Here is a 12,042-nt window from a genome sequence, read left to right as displayed (position 1 = left end):
CCCAAGATCTTTAACTGTCTCACAAAAAGGAATAGTTGTACCATTATTTAAAACTGGTCGGGGATCTGCCCAATCAACTCTTGAGATAAGGGCGGGACTACCAATAATAATGGCCTTAGATTTTAGGGGATTTAACTTGAGCCCTGTCTGCTCCAAGTATCAATTGCGCTAAGGTCACAGTTGATAGCAGAGACAGTTGAGCTTTGGTTCTCAAGTGATGATAAGCTGTATACTTGGATGTCATCTGCATATGGTAAAGAGAAGTTATACTTTGACTGATCGAATTAATAAAGAAATAGAAAAGTAATGGAGATAGCACGCCACCCTGAGGTACCCCTGCTGTAACATCACACTAAGATGAAAAAAAGTCATCAATTCGAATGCGCTGTTTACGGCCTTTAAGTTAACTCGGAAACCAGTGTATAACCGATGGAGATATGTTAATAGAGCGTAATAGATTCAACAAAATGTCATAGTCTACAGAATTAAAAGCATTACTGAAGGCAAGCAGAACTAGGACAGTGCGTTGTCTATTATCCATCACCCAACGAATATCGTCAGTAACTTTAGTCAAAGCGGTAACTGTACCATGACTGAGCCAACTGAGCATTCAAGTTGGACGTCAGACTTGTGGCCAGGTTGGCACCTCTTAACTCCTTTTGAAATTCAGTCAAACGGCTATTGTTTTGCTCAGTTATGTCGTTAATGCTTTTTGCAATGACTCCATAGTGAAAACAGTAAACTTGTGACAGTGGAAAAGTGAGCTTAGAGCAAACGGTCACTATAGTTATAAAAAATCTATGCAATGATAGGAGCAGGCAGGTTTAGTATTGCTTACTGGTACATGAAAATAAACAAATAATGCACTTTACTAATTATTTAACATAAAAATAAAGAGAAATAAAAATTGTCAACTAGTTTGTTTTACTACCCACACCGAAAAAGCTGGGAATGACATTTGCTATCGACAGGATCAAGATCTGTCATTCTCGTACATTTTTCTAGTTGTCGTAGCGTTCGCGATCGTAGAAAGAGAATCGACGTGCCACTTGGTTTCAGAAGCAGGCAAGTGAAGCGTATTCCTACTTAAGATACCTAATCGTTGGTTTAGTCATATACCCTTATTAATATAAAAATAAAAATAAATTATAAAATAGCTGACGCACGCAACTTCGTGCGCTTGAAATTCAGTTTTTCACTAATCCTGTGTGATCATATTGATTTTCCCGGCGTGAAAAGTAACCTATATCTTGCTATTTGTAATAACTTTTAACTTCCATTTAAAGTACCATTATAATCGTTCCAAACAAACAGTGAGACAAAAATTTTAAAAAGCTTGTTTGTATTTTGTTTTAATGTAAGTAACTATAAACACTTGATGTTTATGTTGTATTGATATTACAGATACTAATAGTACATTATTACATCTTTCTTAATTGCATAATTAAATACTTTTTACTGTGTCTCTCTGTCTCTACTGAACCGATTTAAAAAATCTTTTACCACTAAAACTCACGTTATTTGTGAGTGTTATATGCTATATTTTATCCTGTATACTCACAGGAGCTATATATAATAAGCTCAAGCGAAAAAAACGGAACAATTGTGTGTTGAAACTGAAAAATTGCGAGCTGTATTTTTCAATAAATTATATTTATAAAATATCACAAGGTGTCGTTAACAGCCAAAATGTAGAAAACCCTAAATCACAGAAAAAATTACTTCGTTTGTAAAAATTGGGAAAATAAAAACAAAGAAATCTTGCAAAATATGTAAGTTGGAACAACTAGATAAGTACGATTATTCTGATACTTTCACATTAAAACCCATTTTGTGAGCTTAATTATATTTGCGCCCGACGGACTTAAGCCGCGAAGTTTAAAAAAATCAATACATTTTACGATCATTGAGGGTTTTTACGGCTCGATAATGTTTTGTGAATCGAAGTCACGTGGTCATCGATCGCTTAGGCGGTCTTAATGACAGATGAATTGTTTAAAGGCTCCTCGAATTTTGGCAACGGCGCACCGTAGGCAGGCGCGGAGGCACATCCGAGCAGGGGGTTGTAGGGGTGCCGTTGCGGTGCGAGGGGTCGATAAGCAGTGTTGTACGGTCCTTCGTGGAAGAGAGTCGTTCTCTCCCACAGGGTTAGTTGTTCGCGGAGCGCGGCAAGCAGCACCCGCGGGTGATCCTCTTCGTCCTCACGAGAGTTGCTGACTAACTTCCAGGTAAGATTTAAATTATTCAAAACAGTGTACAAAGTTTTAAGTGAAAACTATTCAATTGAAAGTTTCAATTGATGCTACAACTTTCGCGTAAGATTTCAGGTAAAAAGTTTGTGCACCGTTTATTTTATATTTTCAGCGATTACAGAAAGCACAATTATTTTTAATGGGTTATTCAGCGAACCGTGTCGGTTTTATGAGGTTAAGGCATTGTGTCAACCAGGGGGAATTTATTTATGCTTTCCATGAAGCAGCGTACCGCTTCTTTGTACTAAAACTTTGTGTACAATCGCGTAATTGCATACGACTTTTTTAAACTATTTATAAAATATTTACATTGAGATTTTTTTTTACTTCTTTATCTACATTAAAAATATTTGCTGATCGTCAGTTTGCTAAAAATCGAAAATTTCATGGCCGACTAAAATATTTGTTTTTTGTTGCTTATTCATCAATGGTAGCACTCTACTAAATAGAAAAATCTCAAAGAAACAAAAAAAATATCGACAAAAAAATCGGTTGTCTGTAAAGTCGATTTACTGACGATAGTTGAACGTGACAACGTCAGAAAATACTGATGGAATGGTTGCATTTTTCAAAAGAAAATGATAATTAACGTATTTAAAACAATAAATAAAAAAAACTTGAGAGGTGTCAAGGGACACCCGGATGGAACGAAGTTCCTTTCGATTAATTAGTGATGGAATTGTAATAATATTTATTTAATCAGTAGGCTCAATTTTAGTAATAATTGACTTGTGGTAACTGAAGTAGGAAACAATGTTTGGGATTCTATTTTTATTTAAATGTTACATTTTGTTGTTGATTCTGCTGGATTATTATTAATTTATTAAATCAAATTCTTCGGGTATTTTGGGGTTGGTGGATCTTTTGAGTTTGGGGGATCTTTTGGGGTTGGGGGTCTTTTGGGGATGGGAGGTCTTTCGGGCCTATGGGGTCTTTTGGGTTTGGGGGTCTTTTAAGGATGGGGGGTCTCTTGAGTTGGGGGACTTTTGGGTTTAGGGGATTTTTTGGGTGAGGGGTCTTTTGGGGTGAGGGGCTCTTTGGGTTTGGGTGGTCTTTTGGGGTTAGAGGGTCTTTTGGGGTTGGGGGGTCTTTTGGGGTCGGGGGTCTTTTGGGGTTGGAGGTCTTTTGGGGTTAGGGAGTCTTTTGGGTTTGGGGGGTTTTTTGGGGTGAGGGTTCTTTTGGGTTTGGGGGGTCTTTTAGGTTTGAGAGTACAAGTCTCCCAGACCACCCGTGTCTGGGAGACTTGGAACACAAGGACCCAGGCTTACCACTATGCACTAAGTACATCAAAAAGCGTCATTACAACTTTTTAGTCTTAACTTTTTCCGCAACTTTTCTAGCTCCCTTTCGCAACTCGCGATAAGGAATTTTCGTTCTAATAAAATACTGTTCGTTTTTCTAAATAAAATACAGTTTAATTATAATCTTCATAGACCAGAATATATTTTTTTTCTTGTAAAAAAAGTTGGTAACCCTAGAGCGAGGTAAAGACGCATGACGTCATCCTTTTTTCGAGTTTGCATCTGGCTTCATCGAATTTTAAGACGTTGTCACGTCAATAATATAAATAAATAAAATTTATTAAAAATAAACAAGAATTTTTCTTTTAATTTTTATTTTTTGTAACTAAAAAACTTGTTGGTCCGTCCACGTAAAGTTCTGTGTTTTACGAATCCGTAATTTTTCCGGGTAAAAGAAGCCTATGTTCTGCTTCTAGTAAAAATTTTATTACCTACACATATTTCCATACTACTTTTGCTTTCCTCTTGAAATTTTCAGTGCTATTTACGGCCACTAGTATAGAAACTAAATTAAAATAGACAATACTGGTGTATTGACTTTTTAAACGGGCTCTTCTTTTTTTAATTCAACAAACTTCACAAAATACAAACATGTCCGTGTATGTATGACACTAAAAAGCGAAAAGTAACATCGTAACTATCAACTGATCGATTGCGAATATCAAAGGCAGTCCAAAAAAGAAACATGGCAGAACCCTCAAACCGATCGGTAGATAGCACATGGAAAGTCTGTATTTTTCGCTTTTTAGTCTTTGTGATTTACGAACTCGGTTGAATATTTTTTTAATACATTTTACTCTCAAACCACACACAGACAAAGCCACATATCAGAAAATCTCATTTATTACTGAAAAAATAAAATTACTTTCATTGATAAATAGGTATATATATTAAAATGTGTAGGTAGTTAAAACAGGGAAATCGGAAAAAATAAGTGATAGCGAAAAGCTATCACTGGGCACCCACTTTCTTTATAAAGCTAATTTTGGCAAATCCAGTTAGGGGAAGCGGATGAAAAATAAAAGGGAAAATATATATTTTTAATGGATTTCAACCTTTTCGAAGTTACGATGCCACAGGCTACCCTTCCCACGTTTATTAATTTTGTATTAATATAATCATGACAACTGTTGAATATTTGACGATAGTAACCACGCCTACTACTTCTGAAGCCTCGATATTTCATTGACGAGTATTTTCAATTACTCATGCAATTATTTTAGTATTTATTCAGTTATATTAAAGGAAGTTCCTTACTCCAAGGAAGTAGTAAAACCTCTGATTTCTTGTTTTATCAATTAATCTCATATTTAATTTAAAAAAACGCGTGCGTCTCGGGAAGTTCGACAGAAGCGAAGGCTGCCACCGTGTGAGAAAGGGAAACCAGACAAAGTGGCGCCGTTACGCGTTACGTTTCGAAGCGGTTTACCCTCCCATAAGAAGTTATACCTTCTAAAATGTTCTTTAAAATAGATACTTGTCTTTCCAGCAAGAAATATATTGGTGGTGTAACAAAATAAGATATTCGTATATATATTATTTACACTGCTCATAAACAAGGACCCCGTTTATGGCTGATACTACGGTTAATGACCTTTAAGTACTAGGCATCTTTATAATAATTAGGTTTGTTTTGGTGATGCCATCTAGGTATACACTACAAAAATAAATGAAAAAAGCACATCAAAAAGCAGCAAAGCTAAAAAATACAGACTCCCTTATAGTAGTTTTTTTGATTATACCTATTATTTCGTCGTCATCGTCCTCTGAGAGTCTGAAGATGAATATTTTTTACAGTAGGTACAAATAATACAGTACACTTATACTGTATTACGTATTTTCTTTGCGTTTTAGCAATCCTTCTTAATATATTTTACAGTATGCCAACTGAAAATTGAATGAAATCACGCATGACGTTATCCATATTCTATCTGCCCACCTTTATACGTGCTTAGTCAATTGGAAATAATTATTCTGATATTAATTTATGCATATAGTCCTCATCACCATATTAAAATGCCATCAACTTGTTGTTTTCACATCTCTCTATTAAGGTCATATCAGCATAAATGCGCAACAACAAATTTTAGACATAATAATGGAGTTATAAATTCATACATAATAATGTATGAATTTATATATAGCTAAGAGTAAGGTATATTAGTAATTCTTTTATGGGTAATTGCATACGTTTTTATAATAAACTTCCACACGAACCACGGGCATGTCTTTTAAATTTTTTTTATTAAACACAAACATAGAAAAGTCGTATTATAGTGTTAATGATTATTTATACGATAAACAAGCTTGGAAATTAAGTGCACTATATGCCTGGCTACCTAAATCCTTTTGTTACATCGTGATAAACTAAAAAAGAAAAAAGTTGACCTGGCTGAGCTTATTGTGAGCTCTTCTCGGACCAAGGCGCATTTGGAATCCTCGTTACTTTAATTTTGAGTTTTCGACTAATTATTATTACCATTATCTAATAATATTATTCCTGACGTTTCGAAAGCCTAATTGAAAAATAAATGAATTTTCATTGATTTCTATAAATAATTATATACATACCTTACCTATGAAATAGTACATAATAGTGGTTTCGAAGCCCAGGCTCTACAGACTATTAGATATTAATCAAAAATTGTAAAATTATAAACTTCTAAAATAAATTTTGAAAATCTATCTGATTTTTATGTAATTTAGTATATGACCGCCTTTAAAAAAGGAGGAGGCTCTAATAAGTAACAAAAAATGATCTTTTGTTAGAGTTCCGGACGTACGCAGTACAATAACGGAACCCTTATCACTTTAATTTTAATTCCCTTTTTTTCCGAATATACTAGACCAATCAAGTTGGAATTTGGTACACATCAATTCTTGTGACTCAAACACAGAGATGTACCGTAAATATGTTTAATTTGAATATGGGGGGCACTTATGGGGGAAGGTAGAAAGTTGAAAAAAAACTTTTGCAAACTTCATCGTGTGATACAAAATATACGATTCCCTTTTTCTCCAAAAAAAAAAAAATAGCTTTCTACTCAAAAATTTCCGGATAACTTTGTAATATTTGAATGTGAAGGTCGCTTTTGGGGTGCAAGATAGAAAACACCAAAAAAAATTCTAATGGGACACATCAAATGCAATATCTTATTAAGAGGATCACAAATATATTTTTTTTGTAATTTTGAAATAAATATTTTCCAAGTTATTAAAAAAAATAGACCATTCCGTCCTTTTCTCCGAAAGTACTGATAAAATTTTGAAAAAAATACAGAAGTTAGCTTTTTACTTGAAGATTTCCTTGAAAACCTTGAAATTTTGAATATGAATGTCACTTTTGGGGGGAAGATAGAAAATACCAAAAAATATTTTTTCTTCAAAAAAAAGCAGAGAATTGAAAAAATTAGCCCAAAAATACTTCGTGATATGAAATTTATGCCAGATTCTAAAAAACATGATAGTAAAACATCGCTCGGAACCTTCGAACCGCGAGTTCAACTCGCACTTGCCCGTTTTATTTAATATACCACTGCGGTATATTTGAAATTATTCGAATGTGCTTCTCCAATTTCAATATTTTGAACCCATTTTGATAAATGATAAATCATAAGAACCAATGCTGAAAAAACCAACTTTCCACTATAATATTGCATCATTGGTTAAGTGATACGATACCACAGCCAAACACACATCGCAGTCATAGTTATAACACACCATTGTTGGGTCGACATCGGGCTTTTGGGTTAAAAAGTCGTTGATACGAGTACGTTTGTTTAAGAATAAAGGTCTTCACCATTGTCCGAACAATAAAAAAGTTTTCAATAAAATCTCTTACCTTTCCTAGGAAATAAATTATTCATAAAAATTAAATAAATGAACGGATCAATTCACGTGAATTCGTCAGAATATGATTCTATTGTTGAGTAAATGGCCGTATCTTTTAATTTGTAAACTTAATAAGTTTGATGTTTTCAGAACATAATAAGGCTCTAGACCTGAGTCCTGGATTAAATTTTAACTTGATATCTCTACGCGTCCCCGAAATAAAGGGTCTTCTAAACAGACACGATATACATAGCAGTTATAGTTAAAACACCCCTTTTCAACCCTGACGCAAAAAGGGGGGTGTTATAAGTTTGACGTGTCTTTCTGTCTGTCTGTCAGCCTGTATGTGGCAACATAGCTCCCGAATAGATGAAGCGATTTCAATTTAATTTTTTTTTGTATTAAAAGAGACTTACGTGCGGGTGTTCTTAGATATGTTTGATGAAAATCAGTTCAGCCGTTTAAAAGTTGTGGGGGTGAAAGTGACGAAGAATAACCGAATGTCTGCAAAATTTACTCGAGTGGGTCTCTCAAATGGTGGGAGTCTCAAATGAAAGAGAATATTGATGACTTGTAATAAATAATTTCATGACATTCGGGGGTTTTTAAAATTTTCATTTTTTTGTCAAATCGGGGTTTTTGGTTAAAAAATCCTTTAAAGTACTATTTAAAAATGATGAAAGTCGTCATCCGTTGTTCGTACAATATAGAAGATTTCGATAAAATCTGCTACCTATTTCCTTGGAAATAAATTATTAAATAAAAATAAATAAATAAACGGTTCAAATCACCTGAATTGGAGAGAAAATGATTCTATTACGTAAATTTTATAAAGATTCCAGCGGACGCGGTACGCCAGCCAATTTGCTCGCGTTAAACATTTTTGCCGTGATAGCCCAGTGGATATGACCTCCGCCTCCAATTCCGGAGGGTGTGGGTCGAACACCCGGTCCGGGGCATGCACCTCCAACTATTCAGTTGTGTGCATTTTAAGAAATTAAATATCACGTGTCTCAATCGGTGAAGGAAAACATCGTGAGGAAACCTGGATACCAGAGAAATATCTTAATTCTCTGCGTGTGTGAAGTCTGCCAATCCGCATTGGGCTAGCGTGGTGGACTATTGGCCTTACCCTTCTCATTCTGAGAGGAGACTCGAGCTCAGCAGTGAGCCGAATATGGGTTGATGACGACGAAACATTTTTGAATAATGATATCATAAATATAAAATAAAATAAGTAAATGCATACATACATAAAATCTATACTTATATTATAAATGCAAAAAAAAAGTCTATCTGTTAACTTGTCACTTAACCAATTTGGATGAAATTTGGTAGGAGATAAATTAAATGGATCCTGCGATCGTGCACTAATAGATTAAGTGCTACACTAAGTAAGATATACGAAAATCGGAATATATATAGTTAAACAGTTTCAAAGATTACAGTGAATAGACAGATAGACAGATGGGATGGATTGGAAAGAATCGTATGAAGAAATGTTATTTTCTCATAATTTTTTTTACAACTAGTTTTGAAAATTCTTTTACCACTAGAAAGCCACGTCATTTGTGTCTATATATTTTATATGCTATATGTATATTTTTATCCCCGTGACTCGCGAATGTCTCTTAGACTTAAGGGTAAAATATACAAAACGGTTGTAAGACCTGTCGTGCTGTATGGATCAGAATGTTGGGCGGTGAAAGGGACGGATAGTAAACGAATGCATGTGAACGAAATGCGTATGTTGAGATGGATGTGTGTTGTGACAAGAATAGATAAAATAAGGAATGAGTATATAAGAGGAAGTCTGAAGGTGGCGCCAGTGACAGAAAAATTAGAGGAGTAGGTTAGCTTGGTATGGACATGTAATGCGTAGAGAGAAAAGTCACATTACTAGAAAAATGTTGAATGTGCAAGTGGAAGGACATAAGAGGAGAGGAAGGCCAACGAAGAGATGGTTGGATTGTGTGAAAGAGGACATGTGTATAAAAGGAGTGGATGATGAGTTGACGAGTAATAGAGACGAATGGAAAAGATTGTCATATTTTTCCGACCCCACGTAAGTGTGATAAGGGTAAGGAGATGATGATGATATTTTTATCCCCATATTCTTACCGGAACGGGAATGACGCGGGTGAAACCGCGAGGCGTGTACTAGTCTACTTATAAGCTAAACAAATAAATTCGGTGAAACTATATCTCGCCCCTCTCGCTGTTGTCACACCGTTACAGCTCCAATCCATATTAGTAGGATTCGGGGCTTAATGAAACCCCACAACAAATAACAGTGAAATACGCAAATATTTAATGTTTTCCATTTTGTAGCCTGAAACCTGTTCAAAGCAAATACAATATGAATGTATCTGACCAAATGTTGTACAGTACGTGTTTTATCAGCCCGTAGTTAAATATTTGCAGACAACGTATAAAATTGCCTCTTTTTAGTTTAAAATAAATTCTCTGATATTTACTGACAGAGGATTACATGAAAGTGGCAGGTGTAATTTCCTGTACCCGCTATTGAAATGTTCGGTGAGGCTGGCTAGACTATTTTTGTTTGTTATACTATCAAACTGATTGACATTACAGGCGTAAATTAAAAAACCGGCCATGTGTATGTCGGGCCACGCGCTCTGTAGGGTTCTGTAGACTAAGTTGGCACTTTCATCCCCTATGTAAGAGGTTCCTCACTCTGGAGCCCTGACCACCGGTTCGCATCATTCACAAAAACACAATTTAACACTAGAACCGCGGGCGTCCCAAATTTGACCCAATTCGATATTCGTTTTGCTTTAGTATTTTTTTATTGTGTGTAGAATGGTATTTTCGGTGACTTTTAATTCAATGTAATTAAATTTGCACAAGTAGGTGCAATAGATATTTTTTTTTATATGAAGTTACCTCTAAGTGTGGCTGGGTCTGATTTTGGGCTGGATTAAAGACGTCTAATGGCGGACGAAGTCGCGGGCGTTCGCTAGTAAATAAATAAAACTTTCTTCCTTCACAAAATGAGGTAGGTTTGGCTATCGCAGACACTCTATTGTAAAATGGCAATGCTTTTTATTGATTTACCAATATAAAGCCTCGTTAGCTCACCGAGCTAATAAAGGATGCACCACTACATTGATTTTAAATAGCGAAGTGCCGACACAAGGCGGTTCACTCGACCGACACTAGAGCGAAGGTCAAACGGGGCCGTTTTTTTATTAACCGACTTCAAATAGGAGGAGATTCTCAAGCTGACCGGTATGTTTCTAAAGCAAGCAAGACGTACCGCCAAACGATTTAGCGTTCCGGTACGATGTCGTGTAGAAACCAAAAGGGGTGTAGATTTTCATCCTTCTCCGAACAAATTAGCCCGCTTCCATCTTAGACTGCATCATCACTTACCATCAGGTGAGATTGTAGTCAAGGGGTAATTTGTGAATAATAAAAAAAAGAAACCGCCACTTCGTACATGTGTAACGCTATAGCTATATTTTGACAAACATTTATATAAAATTTCGTGAAAATGTACGATATGAAGCAATCTTTACAATTAGCGATCGGTCAAGCAACAAGTAGAAGTCTTTACGTAATATGAACGTGGTAACCCTTTTCACGAACAATATATACTTTTATACTAATATAATATCCACTGGGCTATCACGGCTCGTAAGAAGCCTAGTGGATATGACCTCTGCCTCCGATTCCGGAGGGTGTGGGTTCGAATCCGGTCCGGGGCATGCACCTAAAACTTTTCAGTTGTGTGCATTTTAAGAAATTAAATATCACTTGTCTCAATCGGTGAAGGATAACATCGTGAGGAAACCTGCATACCAGAGAATTATCTTAATTCTCTGCGTGTGTGAAGTCTGCCAATCCGCATTGGGCCAGCGTGGTGGACTATTGGCCTTACCCCTCTCATTCTGAGAGGAGACTCAAGCTGAGCAGTGAGCCGAATATGGGTTGATGACGACGACTAATATTATAAATGCGAAAGTAAGTCTGTTCGTCTTTCTGTTTGTTACCTTTTCACGGCTAAACGGCTGAACCGATCAAAATGAATTTTGGTTTATTGGTAAATAAAATACTGGAGCAAAACGTAGGGTAGGAGAGGAATAGGAGTTGAAAGTTTAAAGAGATAAGTACATTTTAAAAATTTGATAATAAATTATGAAAAAACACGTTAATGTAATTCAATTTTTTTTTTAATTTAACCTTAACCAAAATGATGAAATAGAGGTTGAAACTTTACATTGATTTCCACGCGGACGAAGTCGCGAGCGTTCGCTAGTCCTTTCATAAAATTTCATCACAATAGACTTATTCTTGCTAGAAACAACAAGGGTGACAAGGGCATTCTTTGTTTAGAAGCGGTTAATTTCCATCAGCAAAATAGAAAGAATATTAACAAAAGGTGAGAGTGATAAACCTAATACTTCACCTTAACCTTAATGTATCCTTTTATAAACTTTCAGGATAATGGATGGGATATTGATTACAAGGGCACCCTTTGTCTATCGTCATCTTGAGCGATACCTGAATATATCGAAAGTATCGTACTAGATTAGCTACAATGTCACCGCTAATGGATAGATACTATAACAATGAACGGCTGCTCTGTGATGGAGCGTGTTGACATGTAGGTAGTCATCTGATACCCTTTGAAA

The 12,042-nt window shown here is 35.6% G+C and overlaps 1 protein-coding gene across 1 annotated transcript in view; it reads left to right on the top strand.

Moving 5' to 3' along the window:
* The first annotated feature begins 2,091 nt into the window (after positions 1 to 2,091).
* The window catches only part of LOC112046789 (probable cationic amino acid transporter), a 123,085-nt gene continuing 113,134 nt past the window's right edge, over positions 2,092 to 12,042 (top strand). Inside the window, exon 1 of the mRNA XM_024083584.2 lies at positions 2,092 to 2,228. The gene's annotated coding sequence lies outside the window, so the exon portion shown is untranslated. The remainder of the gene's footprint in view (positions 2,229 to 12,042) is intronic.

Source organism: Bicyclus anynana, chromosome Z, assembly GCF_947172395.1.
Source record: "Bicyclus anynana chromosome Z, ilBicAnyn1.1, whole genome shotgun sequence".
NCBI lineage: Eukaryota > Metazoa > Arthropoda > Insecta > Lepidoptera > Nymphalidae > Bicyclus > Bicyclus anynana.
Note: the sequence above shows the minus strand (reverse complement) of the source record. Positions and strands in the feature narration are given on the sequence as shown.